Source organism: Nicotiana tabacum, chromosome 5 (genome assembly GCF_000715075.1).
Source record: "Nicotiana tabacum cultivar K326 chromosome 5, ASM71507v2, whole genome shotgun sequence".
NCBI classification, from domain to species: Eukaryota; Viridiplantae; Streptophyta; class Magnoliopsida; order Solanales; family Solanaceae; genus Nicotiana; species Nicotiana tabacum.
In genome coordinates, this window is record NC_134084.1 from 94,074,585 (window position 1) to 94,090,223 (window position 15,639).

The following is a 15,639-nucleotide window of genomic DNA, read 5'->3' on the forward strand; positions in this document are numbered from 1 at the left end:
AGATTGGATCTTAATTCTTTTGCAGAAAAGATTATGACTCAATCTCGATGGCTTGCTTTCTGGATTAGAATTTGAGAAGATGAATCTTGAGAAGCTGGGCTGCTGACACATTATCAAAGCTAAACTCCGACTATCTTGTGATCGAAGGATTTCTTTCTTCTGATGAGAAACTGAAACTGCAAGCTTTAATCGTCACTTGTGCTATACGGCAGAGCCTACAAAGCCATCAAAGACAAACAAAAACGAACAAATTTTTTCTGCCCCAGTCTGGCACTAGGAAAATTCTGTGAGTTATTAGAGAAATCTGTAAATTATCTAATTTATTGAAAAGGCAGATAGAAACAGTAGTATAAACTAGCTGAAAGAGATAAAATTTGGTAACGAAGGATAGTTTAACCAGGGATCGGTACCTTGTGCAACTGAAAGGAAATGTAATCATAGGCTGGTACCCTCTCTTACTGGAAGGAAATAGAATCGGGTGTTAGCACCATGTATTATCGATAAAGTGTTGAATCCCTCTAGGCGAAACGGTTCGATCTGAGTTAAACTGTATTTAAACAACCTGAGCGAAGATTACTTCTACCCGGAACTACGAACTAGATCCCCCTAGGCGAAACGGTTCTACCTGGGTTAAGCTACGTAAAACACCCTGAGCGAAGAGTATTTCTACCCGGAAACTATGAGCTAGATCCCCCTAGGCGAAACGGTTCTACCTGGGTTAAGCTACGTAAAACACCCTGAGCGAAGAGTACTTCTACCCGGAAACTATGAGCTGAATCCCCATAGGAGAAATGGTTCTACCTGGGTTAAGCTCCGTAAAACACCCTGAGTGAAGAGTACTTCTACCCAGAAACTATGAGCTAGATCCCCCTAAGCGAAACAGTTCTACCTGGGTTAAGCTACGTAAAACACCCTGAGCGAAAAGTACTTCTACCCGGAAACTATGAGCTGAATCCCCATAGGAGAAATGGTTCTACCTGGGTTAAGCTACGTAAAACACCCTGAGTGAAGAGTACTTCTACCCGGAAACTATGAGCTGGATCCCCCTAGGCGAAACGGTTCTACCTGAGTTAAGCTTCAGAAATAGGAGGTGTGAACAATAGTGATGCATGCTGAAAATAAAATAAAATGGAGATTTTAAGGATCTTACATTTGGTGACTTTCGTTCACTTAGGACCGACATTCTGCACTACTTTGTTCCTGCTTTAAACAAAGAAAAACTTGTGAGTTTTTAAAGTGGTGGTTGGTTTGTGGCCTTGATGCCCTGAGTAGCTTGATTCACGACCACTGATGTCGAAGAACCGATTCTGTCAGCGTGGTACCGAGATGTTATGCTGCTCTATATCATTTTCTAGAGACCTTGGCTTCACAATATTTCCCCCAACTATTTCATACCCAGATGTCCATGGTACCGCTACCCTTGTCTCTAAGGCAATGCATTTTTCTCTAAAATCAAACTCAGTTGTCTTACCCCAGTATCAGTTTGTGTTCGTAGTGCTTATCAACTTTTCTCATAAAGCAGGTCTTGCTTAGGCGACCTTTTTAGCTCTTTTTTTAGACACTTTGTTTGTCTTATCGAATGAGATCAGAGATGAATTCGTGCCTTCGTCAATGCCATATATGCCCCAAATTGTGCTCGACATTACGGGGAAGCTGTAGCCAGTTTTGCAGCCCTTTCTTTGCTTTGATTTTGATGCAGGATTAGACCGAAGGGGACTCAAAGAAAAATTATTGGTAAAAAATAGAATAATAATTGGAAGCAAAAAAGAATTGTGCTTAAACAAAAGGTGTCCCTTTCGGGAAAAGGAATAGGGAGACTTATCTGGAGGTATGTGCCGACTTTAATGAATCATGACATGCATTTTGGATTGGATGCCTGATCTGTCTGAGCTGTCTAATTCTCAAAATCCGCCGCAAATGTTCATCTTGAATTTGTCTTGGTTGTGCTCATGCCAGAGAATCAAAGACCCTTATTCGGCTAGTAGCGCCCATTGTAGGTTTTCGCTAACTAACCTCTCTCATTTCTCTACTAACTGTCACCTTATGGTGCCCATCTGAGTTTTCACCAATAAGACTCTCTCATTTCTCTGCTCACTATTGCCTTATAGTGCTCGTATGGGTTTTCACTGATAAGATTCTCTCATTTTTTTTTTGACTAAGATACTGTATGAGGGAGGTTATCAAATGCCTTTAGCATGGGGACTTCAATCATTCTTAAAAAGGCGAAATGAACTTTGAACTGAATTATAACTTTTGGAATCATTTTTACAGAAAAAACCGTGAAATAAAACAAACTTCTACCCCAGTTTTGGAGTATTGGGAATATGGATTTTTTGTTCTGATGGGACCGAACCCAGGGTAAGGCTGCCTACGTATCCTTTCGGAATCAGGTCGGACGTAGTTCAATGACTCAGAGATTTGTTGTTGTTGTTTGTTTTTTTTTACAAGTACACAAGTTCCAAGAAGTGAGAAATAAGGAAGACAAATACGACTCAAAAGGATTAACAAAAAGGGTAACACCTATTTGGAATAGCGAGCAAATGATAGCCTTCGCCACTTCAATCTGAGAAAATCAATGCGTGAAAATTCTACAATGGGTATATATCAGACATAATATCTTTTGACTGCATCTGCGTTAATAGTCATGTCTGGTACCCGTCCTTCTACATCTACCAAGTGCAAGGCCCCTTTTGGTAACACTTTCTTGATGATGTAGGGTCCTTGCTAGTTCGGGGCGAACTTTCCTTTAGCTTTTACCTGGTGCGGAAGGATGCATTTCAAAACCAGCTGGCCTACCTCAAACTGCCTTGGGCGCACTTTCTTATTATAAGCGCGTGCCATTCTTTGTTGGTATAACTAGACAAAACACACTGCTGCTAGCCATTTTTCATCGATCAACATTAGTTGTTCTAATCGGGTCTTGACCTACTCAGTGTCTTCAATCTCTGATTCCATAATAATTCGGAGAGAGGGAATTTCGACTTCAGCGGATATTACAGCTTCAGTTCCGTATACAAGAAAAAACGGAGTTACGCCAACAGATGTGCGAATAGTCGTACGGTATCCCAAAATAGCAAAAGGCAACTTTTCATGCCATTGCCTGGAACCTTGGATCATCTTCCTAAGAATCTTCTTGATGTTCTTGTTTGCTGCTTCAACTGCTCCATTGGCTTTTGGCCGGTAAGGGGTAGAATGGCGATGCATGATTTTAAATTGTTCCCATACCTCCTTCATCAAATGACTATTTAGATTGGCTGCATTGTCAGTGATAATGGTCTTTGGGATACCAAAGTGACAAATGATGTTGGAGTGAACAAAGTCTACCACTGCTTTCTTGGTGACTGCTTTGAAATTGACGGCTTCCACCTACTTGGTGAAGTAATCAATTGCAACTAAAATGAATCTATGCCATTTGAAGCCTTTGGCTCGATCGGCCCAATAACATCCATTCCCCAAGCAATGAAAGGCCAAGGAGAGGACATGGGATGCAACTCCGAAGGAGGCAAGTGAATCAGGTCACTGTAAATCTGGCACTAGTGACATTTGCGAACAAATCTAAAGCAATCTCGCTCCATGGTAAGCCAGTAATACCCTACCCGTAGAATCTTCTTCGCCAAAACATATCCATTCATGTGAGGTCCGCATACCCCTGAATGCACTTCACTCATGATCCGCTCTGCTTCTGTAGCATCTATGCATCTCAACAAGTTTAAATCTGGGGTCCTCTTGTATAGAATTTCCCCATTCAGGAAGAAACCACTGGTGAGTTGCCTTATAGTTCTTTTTTGATCTCCTTTGGCATGCTCTGGATATTCTCTTGTTTTCAGGAATCGTTATATGTCATGATACCATGGTTCACCATCTGGTTCTGTCTCGATTGTATTACAGTAACCGTGTTGATTCCAAACTTGGATTTCTAGTGGATCAATATGAGTGTTGCCTGGATAAGGGAGCATCGAGGCTAGAGTAGCCAATGCATCGCCTAGCTCGTTGTGAAACCGGGGAATGTACCCGAACTCGATAGATTTGAATCTTTTGCTCAAGTCTCGCACACATTGTCTGTACGGAATAAGTTTGATGTCTCGAGTCTCCCATTTGCCTTGGGCTTGCCTGATAAGCAAGTCAGAATTTCCCATAACTAATAGTTCACGCACATCCAGATCGATGGCCATTTTCAAACCCATGATACAAGCTTCATATTCTGCCGTATTATTAGTACAGAAGATCCGAAGTCGGGCCGTCATAGGGTAATGGTGTCCAATAGGTGAGATGAGGATTGCCCCGATCCCAACTCCTTTGATATTGACAGCCCTATCAAAATACATTTTCCATACAGGGTGATCGTCTGGAACCACTTCCTCTATCGAGTTGACCTCTTTGTCCGGGAAGTATGTGCTAAGTGGCATGTACTCATTATCAACTGGATTCTCTGCCAAATGATCTGCCAAAGCCTGTGCTTTCATCGCGGTACGAGTGACATAGACGATGTCAAACTCTGTGAACAAGATTTGCCATTTTGCGAGCCTGCCAGTGGGCATTGGCTTTTGGAAGATGTACTTCAAGGGATCCATTCTGGATATGAGGTAAGTAGTGTAGGCCAAAAGATAATGTCTCAACTTTTGAGCGACCCAAGTCAAGGCACAATATGTCCTTTCTAAAAGGGTGTACTTAACCTCATAATCAGTGAACTTCTTGCTCAAATAATATATTGCATGTTCCTTTCTTCCTGTTGCATCATGTTGCCCCAGAACGCATCCAAAGGAATTATCCATCACTGATAGATATAAAAACAAAGGACTACCAGGTTCAGGTGGGACCAGTACAGAGGGTTTTGACAGATTATCTTTGATCCTGTCAAAAGCTTTTTGGCAATCGTCTGTCCATCTGACAGCGGCATCCTTTTTCAGCAACTTAAAGATGGGCTCGCACGTGGTTGTGAGATGAGCAATGAACCTACTGATGTAGTTCAACCTCTCGAGCAAACTCATGACCTCTTTTTTATTCTTCGGGAGTGGCATATCTCGAATGGACTTTATCTTAGATGGATCCAATTCGATGCCTCTCTGGCTGACTATAAAACTGAGGAGTTTCCCAGATGGGACCCCAAATGCACACTTGGCTGGATTAAGCTTAAGGTCATACCTACGAAGCCGTTCGAAAAACTTTTTCAAATCACACACGTGATCGGCGTGTGTCTTTGATTTTATGATGACATCGTCGACATATACTTCAATCTCTTTGTGCATCATGTCGTGAAAAATGGTAGTCATGGCCCTCATGTAAGTTGCCCCTGCATTCTTTAAACCGAATGGCATGACCCTGTAACAATAAGTACCTCATGGCGTGGTGAAAGCGGTCTTTTCTACATCATCCTTATCCATTAGAATTTGGTGGTACCCAGCATAGTAATCCACAAATGATTGGATCCCATGCTTTGCGCAATTATCTACAAGAGTGTGGATGTTTGGCAAAGGAAAATTATCCTTTGGACTTGCTTTGTTCAGGTCCCTATAGTCGACACAAACTTTGGTTTTTCCATCCTTCTTTAGCACGGGGACAACATTTGCCACCCAGGTGGTGTATCGGACAGCTCTGACCACATTGGCGCTTAGTTGCTTCATTATTTCTTCTTTGATTTTGTCGCTCATGTCTGTTTTAAATTTTCGTTGATTTTGTTGGACTGGTGGAAAACCAGGATATGTAGGAAGCTTATGAACAACCAGATCAACACTTAAACCCGGCATATCATCGTAAGACCAAGCAAACACATCTCTGTATTCAAATAAAAGTTGAATCAAGATATCTCTGGTTTTTTGTTCAGTGTGAATGCTTATCTTCGTTTCTCTAACTTCTTCAGGACTTCCGATATTAATCGTCTCAGTTTCATTGAGGTTTGTCTTAGGCTTGTTTTCAAATTGTTCCAACTCTCTTTTTATTTCCTCAACAATCTCATCTTCCTCATATTCAACCTTTTGATGCGTTATTTCGATATTAGACAGCTTTTCAAGATCTGGGCATGAATTCCGCATGCATGTCATGTTATTAAAGCTGGCATTAACAAAACTGAAATGAAAATAAAATGAGAGGAATTAGGAAAAGGAAAAGATAGGAAACTGAACTGCATTTTATTGAATTCGAAAGGATAGAAGGGTTAACATCTAAACAAAACAATCATCCTGAGATATTTGGATTACAACCCTGAAAGTAACCCAAAATACAAAAAAGAAGCTACAAAAGTAGACTACCAAGACTCCTTCCTTGTGGGGAGAGGAGTTGCTTCCCAGTTGGTGAGCATGGTGTCTGGGTCAATTAGTTGCACATCGGCACGACTAGTGCCTTCACCAGCCTGGATCATATTCACTTCAGAAAACATCTCGCTGAGGCCATGGCAAATTTCATCAATGTTTGCATGCGCCGAGGAATTTTGACCCTCTCGGAGTCATGACTTGACAAAAGTGTAGAAAATATGAGGGATAGGCTGTTGCAAGACCCATCCACTCTTTTTGCGGTGTTTGGATTTGTTTTTGTCTGCTTGTGTTGGCCTGAAGCCTAAGCCAAAAGTACCCCGGTTGCCTAATGGAGAAATAGGCTCTGAAATTCCTTGCAATGATGCCCCCGAACCTTTTCCTGGCTCATAACCTTGTCTCATCATAACCGTAGCCACCATTACAGGTGTGGCGGAAAGACGAGGATGCAATAGGCTTTCCTTCCTCGACATGGTCTACAACAACCACTTCAAAAGCCTGATAGACAATGGACTCAGACCCTTCCTTGGCCTCAATACAGGGGATTAATGGGTCTTTATAAACGGAAGACTCGTCTTCTCCGTGAACAATAATTTCTTGCCCGTCATGTTCGAATTGGAGCATCTGGTGCAAGGTGGATGGCACAGCTCGGGCTGTATGGATCCATGGCCTTCCAAGAAGAAAGTTATAAGAAGTGACCATGTCCACTACTTGGAAAACAATCTCAAAGTCCACCGGCCCAATCGTCATGGTGAGGTTGATTTCCCCCATGGTATCTCTCGCTGAGCCATCGAAAGCCCGGATGCGAACATTGCTGGGTTGGATTCTGTCCGTATTGATCTTCATGCTTTGCAAAGTAGAGAGAGGGCATACATCTACACTTGAGCCTCCATCAACCATGACTCTCTTTACATAATGCCCCTCACATTTTATCATCAAGTTCAAAGCCCTATTTTGCCCGGCTCCTTCCTCGGGAAGTTCATCATCGATAAATGAGATTCTGTTTACCTCAAAAAATCTATTGGCCATCTTCTTTAACTGATTCACTGTGGTCTCCTCTGAGATATATGCCTCGTTCATGACCTTGATTAGTACACGGGCATGCTCTTTGGAATGTATGAGCAGAGATAGTAGAGAGATTTGGGCAGGAGTCTTTCTTAGCTGGTCAATGATTGAGTAATCCTGAGCTTTCATTTTCTTCAAAACTTTATTGGCAATTGGCCTCCTCTGATTTGCTTGGACTTCATCAACTCTTCTGGAGAATAACACCTCCCCGATCGAGTCAAACCTCCAGTTTCCCCCACTTCATCTATGATTTCCTTGCCTTTGTAGGTCATCACAGTTTTGTTGTAGTTCCAAGGAACAGTTTTTCTGTTTGTCACATGGGGTTGCACGGCAGGTTTGATTATGATCGGCTCTGTTATGCCATTCGTACCGCCCCGATTCTGCCTTGTGACGGGGTGGCCTCCAAGGACATACAACCTTGGGCTTGGAATATTGGAGCGAACCTCTAACCTCGAGACCTTGGGCACAAATAAAGTTACCTTTTCTGAGTTCAGGGAACCTTTCACAATCAACGGCACATCTCGGCTTGGTCTTACTTCCAGATTTGTTCCTTCTTGAATTTCTCCCACTGTCATTTCTGTTTGGTCAACCGGCTTGTATTCCTGATCTCGGCCAATCATTCCCATGAAATGAACATCGTTGTGTTCCGGCAACGGGTTGTTTATCACATTAGGAGGGTCCTCGCCATTCGTTACTACAATTAATTTTTCAGAAATGAGTCTTTTTATGGCTCCTTTCATAGTCCAACAGTCATCGGTGCTATGCCCCGGGGCACCTGAATGATATTCACATCTAGCATTTGCTTGAAATCCATGTGAATTCGGATGCATGTGGTGGGGAGCGATGGGTCCAATCACGCCCATTTGCTTCAGCTTCTGGAATAGACTAGAGTATGATTCAGCCAATGGAGTGAATATTTCTGTCGGCCTCTGCTCTCGACCATAATCCTGCTTGGGACAAGCATTGTAGGGTGCCCGAAAATTTTGTTGCTGAGGTCGGGGGCCCCTTGGAGCTGGTGCCCGTACTTGCTGATTGGAAGGCCGAGCATATGATTGAGCATTGAATACTGTATATTGTGGTGGGCCCACAGAGTATTGAGGAATTGGCGGGGGATAGTAATGTTGAGGGTAGCTGGATCGCCCCTGCTGAACTTGCACATAAGGGTGCGATGCCCCTCTTTGGACTTCCCTAGATCCCGAGGTCATCATAGAACCTTCATCTCTCTTTTTCCTATTTGCAAAACTTCCCGACCCATTTTGGATCGCTTGGGTGGTGGCTTTGAGAGCAGCCTGACTTACAATTCTGCCAGTCTTTAGTCCATTTTTGACCATTTCCCCTATCTTGATTGCTTCAGCAAAAGGCCTACCCATTGCAGACATCATGTTTTGGAAATAATCAGGCTCCTGAGCCTCCAAAAAGACAGTGATCAACTCGTGATTATCCATGGGCGGCTTAACTCTGGTCGCTTGCTCCCTCCACTTGATGGCGTACTCCCTAAAGCTTTCCATCGGCTTTTTCTTCATATTGGATAGGGAATTGCGGTCTGGTGCAATATCAATGTTGTATTGGAATTGCCTGACGAAGGCCTGGGACATGTCATCCCAAACATGCCAGTGAGAGATGTCTTGGTCAATGAACCATTCGAAAGCTACCCCCACAAGGCTTTCCCCAAAGTAAGCCATCAGCAGCTCTTCCTTTCCTCCTGCACCCCTCAGCTGGTTGCACTACCTTTTCAAGTGGGCGATAGGGTCGTCGTGTCCATCATATTTCTCAAATTTTGGGGTTTTGAACCCTCGTGGCAAATAGATATAAGGGAACATGCATAGATCACTGAATGAAACACTTTTGTGACCACCTAGTCCCTGTGTGTTTTTTATATTCTGTTCAAGACTTTTCATTTTCTTGGTTATCTCATCTGGCTCAATCGTCGTGGCAGGCATTTCATTTTCCACTGGTGATTCGTATCGAGGAGTCTGATTATATGGAGCCGAGACCCCAAAAGCCATATTCGAAGAATAGTATTGTCCATCATAAGCATGAGATGATGGCTCATTATTTGGCCTCGTCACAGGAGGTGGTGGCGGGATTGTATATACCGGTGCGCCAGACACGATGAGAGGGGTGTTCCTGACTGGTGCGACTGGAGGTCTCATATTAGAGGTACTGGGGGCAGCATGGAGGCTGTAGTTCGGCACATACCCTGGTGGTAGAATGGGTTCGCTCGTTGCATGGAGCGGTGGTTGAGTAGCCTGGGGTATGGTGTAAGTTCCCTCTGAGGGACTCTGGGGTGGAGGTCAACCGGAAACCCAAGCTTGATATACATCTGACAGTTGTTGTCTCAATTTTCTTATCTCCTCAGACTCTTACTCAACTGACTGACCCTGCGGATTGTCACTGACCAACTTGATTTCATCACTGTTATCCATTACTACTGGTCCCTTAGATCTTGTGAAGTAATGATGTGCTGCCAGATTTACCACAAACCAACCACCTTAAACTTACTGGTTTAATAGACAACAAACATGTTAGGGTTAGGCATTTTATAGATATGAATTACACGTAATATGTCATGCTCCTAACATCGCCACCATTTCTAAAATGCTTTTGGAAGGCTTCAATGTTTCATTCCGGCCTATCAACTTGTTGCTTATTGACACTGTTATTTCCTTCTTCTTTTTTTTCTTTTTTTATTATTTTTTTCACTCTCTTTATTTGATCCCTTACTTTAGAGCCATTTTAAAATGAATACTTGATCGAGCCTTTTGTGGGTTGCCTACATATCATGTCACTGCATGAATCAGATCATTACGTAGTTCAGATATGCAAGACACTTGATTTTGTTTTTATTTTTTTTACAAAACAAACATCAAAAACTTTTTCATTGATTTTCAATATAATATTTTGATACAAGACTCAAAAATCAAGAGTTACATAAAGATAAACGAGACCAAACCTGACTCAAATAGTCTTTTTAGAATAAAAGTCAAAACAACACCAAAAGACTCTTATAGACTTAGAAACAACAAAAGCATAATGAAAAGGACTGATAACTAAAAGAAGATTTTGATCTCTACAGTAGAATCCACCAGTATTACTATAATCAAGGCTCTTGTTCCTGCGGCTGACCCCCAACATTACGGTATATCCTCTCCAAGTCTGCAGATATATGACGAGCAACGTTCAATGATACTTCTGCAAACCGCTCGGGCATCATACCCTGGCAACTCTTGCATGCTCTTGAGGTATATGTGGCTACCTCGAGGATCTTTCCCTTAATGTATTCCTGAGCCACGTGCAGCTCTTGATTCTGCCGACCACGGGTCTCAGCTAGATCCAGCGCATCACGCTCGCGGTCCAAGGCCATATCTTTCTGGCGCCGAACTTCTAGCGACTCCGCTTCTAATTGATTGATCACCTTTTGGTAGTGGTGTCTTTCTATTTCAAACTCCGCGATCTGGCTCTCTTTGCTTGACTCAACTCCCCCTATCTGATCCCTCAGACCTTGGATTAATGGAGCGAAACCTCTACGTTCATGATCACGGACTACCCTGAACTGGGCTTATTTCTCTTCTTGCTGCTGAGCGGTTGTGACTATGTTCTTCTTTCAAATTTGGGCTTTGAGTGCTTGCTTCTCTTGTGCCCACTGAGCCTTTTCCTGCTCAAAATCAGCTTGTTGTACGTCAATGGCTGTCTCCAGAATGCTCTTATCTTCTTGTAAAGTGTCAATACGAGATTGGAACTCTTGCGCCACTTCCCTTCTGGTTTCTCTAACTCTGACCTCGATCTCTCTCTCCCAATCAACTACGTGTCGTATGGATCTCTCTGTCCTTTGCTCGGGGATAGCCTGGTTGTAAAACCACTCAAGGTATGCGAGGCTTACCTCCCCACGTTCACGATCAGCTACCATCTTGTCTAAATCGGAAAATCAACTACCAAACCAAATCTTTTGTGCATATGACTCCCTTAGAGGTTCCTCTCCCTTGAATTCCCACATGAACGGGCGCATGTCCTCAATCGGGGGCCTCTTTTGCTCTCTCCCTAACTGGCGCATGACGCATAAAGGCGCGTAGGGTTGGAAACCCCTAAAACCCATGAGTATAAAGAATGGGCGATACGTCGACATATGCATGACCCTAGCAGAAGGGAACCAGTAATAGTTCCAAGTGATTCTATCGGCACTCAATGAACCAAGTAATGTCCGTCAAGCCCTCACCCCCTCTGAAAGATTACAACTCGCAGCTCTGTCCGGGTGACATCCAATATAATTCAGCCAATCATCATTGAAATTTACTACTATTGGATGATGATAAAGGTGCTCTATGAACCACATCTACAGCAGAATATTGCATCCCTCAAAGTAATCTTCACCTTCTTGACAACGGGTCAAAGCCCGAAAAATATCTCCCAAAATCATGGGAAGAATGGTATGATCCTCGCTACTTTGCAAATACGAGACTACCGCAACCAATCGAATTCTGATGCACCCACCACGCTCCGGAAAGACCATGATCCCTAGAAATGATATCATGAACGCGAAGATTCTCAACTCCCTCCAAGCATCGTAACTCAACTGGTTGACGAATTCTGTGCCCGAGAAGTTCTCAAACCCTTTCTCGTCCCCAAATCTGTCATAAAAATATTCCGACGGAACCCAACCTTCGTTTAAGCAAACCATTGGAATTCGACGAAGGCATAACTTCTTTAAAAAGTTGTTCACACCAACTTTTCTCGGAGCAGCAGGCCTTTTCCCACGAAGGTCTCTCCCCAATCCGGTGAACCCACCTAATTCTTCTAATGTGGGTGTCATTTCACAATCTTTGAACTTGAAGACATTGTTCGCGGGGTCCCAAAAACCTACTAGAGCCTCGATTAAATCTCTGTTAGGCTTAATTCCCATGAGGTTGGTGAGGAACTTGAGGTGCTTAAATACTCGATTCTGTTCCCATGTAGCAAAACTAGCCCACCAATTACAGAGACTACTCGGGGTCTTATCTCTGATCAAGAACATAGGAGGTGTCTCGTCCCTTACCCTTTTCTGACTGCTTCTTTGTGGAGAACTCATGGTGATCCTAAGAATAAGATAAAAAAGGGTTAGGACTTACCTAAACTATATGCAAATTATGATCATTCATTATTTTATTTTATTTTTTGGTCAATTTAGGACTCGATCTATTTTTTTTAATTACAATATATATTTTGAAATTACCGGACACAAAAGTTGAGATGATAAAAGCGAAAAAATGGCTATTATTACAAAAACGGCCCTTTAATACTTCCATAGAAGGCATAAAGGATGTCTCGGCAAAAACAGCCAAACACAGGAACAAAACAATAAAAATAGACAAAATAATAAATAAAAAAACTATTTTTACGAAAATGACCCTTTGCAATATGAGTACAACCAGATAAAAATAGCTACGTTTTGCAAAAACAATCTTTCCGAAAAGGTTTAAAGTTGCTTCGACAAAAATGGTAAGGGCAAAATGGTAAAAGGTGAATAAATATAGATAAAGTAACTATTTTTACAAAAATGGCCCTTCAGCACTTCCCAGAAAGATTTTAAGGCTGCCTTGGCAAAACAGCTGGAACATGAGGGCCAGACAGTAAAAGGTGACCAAAATAGGCCTTTTTTTTTTGAAAATTTTATGCTCCCTTTTTTTTTTTTGAAACATGTGGGCTGAACCCGATGGAGGCTGCCTACATATCTCACATCCGGTGAAAATCAAACCCGCGTAGTTTAGTAAAACAGGGTACTCTCCCCTTTTGTTTTTTTTTTAATGAAAATTAATCTTTACAACTCACACCAGACTACTACAAAATATATATTTTTTTTAAAAAAAGGTTTATTTGCACTAAACTAGGAGAATTACTCCTTTTTTTTCTTTTTTTAATGATTCCGCTGCGCCAATTTTCTAAAGTCGGTCGACAATGCAAGTAAGTCTTCCAAATGATGTATCAAGTAGCACATACGTGAACATGATGGTCTCAAATAGGATACCTGTCTTATACGGACCCGGTCCCTGTGCCGAGTTTCGCTAAGTCAAATGCATGTGATGCAAATAAAGCGAACCTACTAGGGATATCCGGCATGAGGCTTGTTCTTCTAGGTTTAGATCCTATTGGAGAAGGTATCTAGACTGACTTGCTCGAGCGGACAACTCGAGCCGAGGAGGGTCAGTGTACCGGTAGCATTGCTTTCCGGCTTAACTGGTGGTGCTCCCCGCCTAAAACAGGTGTGACTAAAATCCTTCACCGGGTGACGAACACCTCGGCTATCTCAAAGAAAGCGGGTTATGTCAAGCAAATGCCAAATTTTTAATTTCAAAAAGACTCAGAGGGGTGCGTGAGAAAACAGTTTATATGTACCCTTCAAAATAATAATAATATGGTGTATGGGCCAAAGAGTTTTTCCAATTAAAGTGACAAAATTTGAATAGGGATTATTTTATTGTTCAGAGTCGCCACTTAGAATTGATTTTTTCGGTGTTCCAAGTCACCATTTATTTGGATCCCTAGTCAAAGGAAGGTTTGACTCTATTTTAATCGGTCCGCGAAAACAAAGTTCGAGTAAGGAATTCTGTTGACCGGGGAGAAGGTATAAGGCATTCTCCGAGTCCCGTGGTTCTAGCACAGTCGCTTTATTGACTTAAACTTGGCTTGAATTAATTTTGGACAAACTGTGATTTATATTATTTTCATGTTTTACCTATCCTCTTTTATCTCTTGATTATTAGAAAAAATAAAAGAATATTTTTGAATAATAAGATGTCATAACCACACTACGCAAGCGAATGCGTGATCGACAAAATTTATTATTTAGTCATAACGGCGCTACGCAAGCGAATCCGCAGTCATGACAGACGATTGTTAGCACGTTATTTATTTTTGAAAAATTGCTGCAATTGTGTTGGAGGAAATATTAACCCTCTTTTTTTCAAAAAATTTAATAAATGTCACTACCACGCTATGCAAGTGAATCCGTGATTATGACAAAAGATTTATAAATTAATTAAAACTATTGAATATGACATGAAATTGATGAATTAACTTATTAAAAGTTAAGCGTCACGCTACACAAGTGAGTCTGTGAAGTTAAAGTGCACCTACTATTTGCCTAACGTTTAAATTAATTAAAGGGAAACTAGTTAATTAAAATAGTAGAAAAATCTGATATTATTATTATTTTTTCGAGCTTTAAAGTTGGGAAAAATTATGCAAATAAATGTTGGACCAACTTTACCTATTTTAAAGGAAATGAGCCAACTTCTTATTAAAAAGAAAAATGGGCCAGCTTGTATGTAGACTTTGGGCTGCTGGAATTTATTATTAAAATGGGCCAAAAAATGAATTTCAATTGGTCCAATGCTATATAGAAGAAAAGGGGAAATTTTGTTGTTCAAAGGTAAATGGGCCAACTTTTATCTTTGATTCAATAAGGCCCAAAGTTGATACAATCTTAGCTCTTTACTTAGTTTGAGTTCTTGACCATTAACTACATAGTCACAATTGTATAAACGCCCACTTTATAAAAATAGCCATTTTTGCAAATCCGGCAAAATGGCCAGATTCACAAAGATATTATCACAGCATTCCTAGAAGCATATGTTGGCAGTGAAATTTCAGCAACTAAAATGAACTCATGCTATGTGTTATACACCTAAAGTCATTTATGACATACTTAGCATTGTTACTCAGATATAATAGCTTGAAAACATGCTTAAAAAATCCATAAACGACTTACATATCACATTCAAGTATTATGAAGGACTATATTCACATTATCACATGCTTGATACATAACAATAACATACAAGCTCTTTTGTTGTCAAACTATTCATCATTTCAAACACATTTAAATGGTGCAGCATGTTCAAGTTGTTCCCATTACTGAAAATACGTACATTACGAGTCTTAAAGGATTACCTGGTAGCAAAAGAATAAACAGTAGTTCAGCAACTAAAGCAGTATAAAAACAGCAGCAAAACCAGCAGCAAATTCGTGTTAAAACAACCCGAAAACTTAGAAAGGGAACCCAAAAACGAACTCTAAAGAGGACTTATACCTTTCTAAAAGTTTGCACTCTAAGATTCACTCCCAAAGCTCACCATTTCAGCTTACTTTTCATGTGTTCAACTGCTGAATTTTTTTTTTTGTGTGACAAAGTAATTATAAAAAATGCCCCCTGGAAGTGTGATGGAGTCCCCCCAAAGTGAGGAAAGGGCAGCCCTTAAATAGGCAAATTTGGATAGATTTTGGTTCACCAAATGTCTGTCCGACAAAAATTGACATTGTGTGCTAAACACTGTTTAAAATCTGTCCAAAGGTCAAA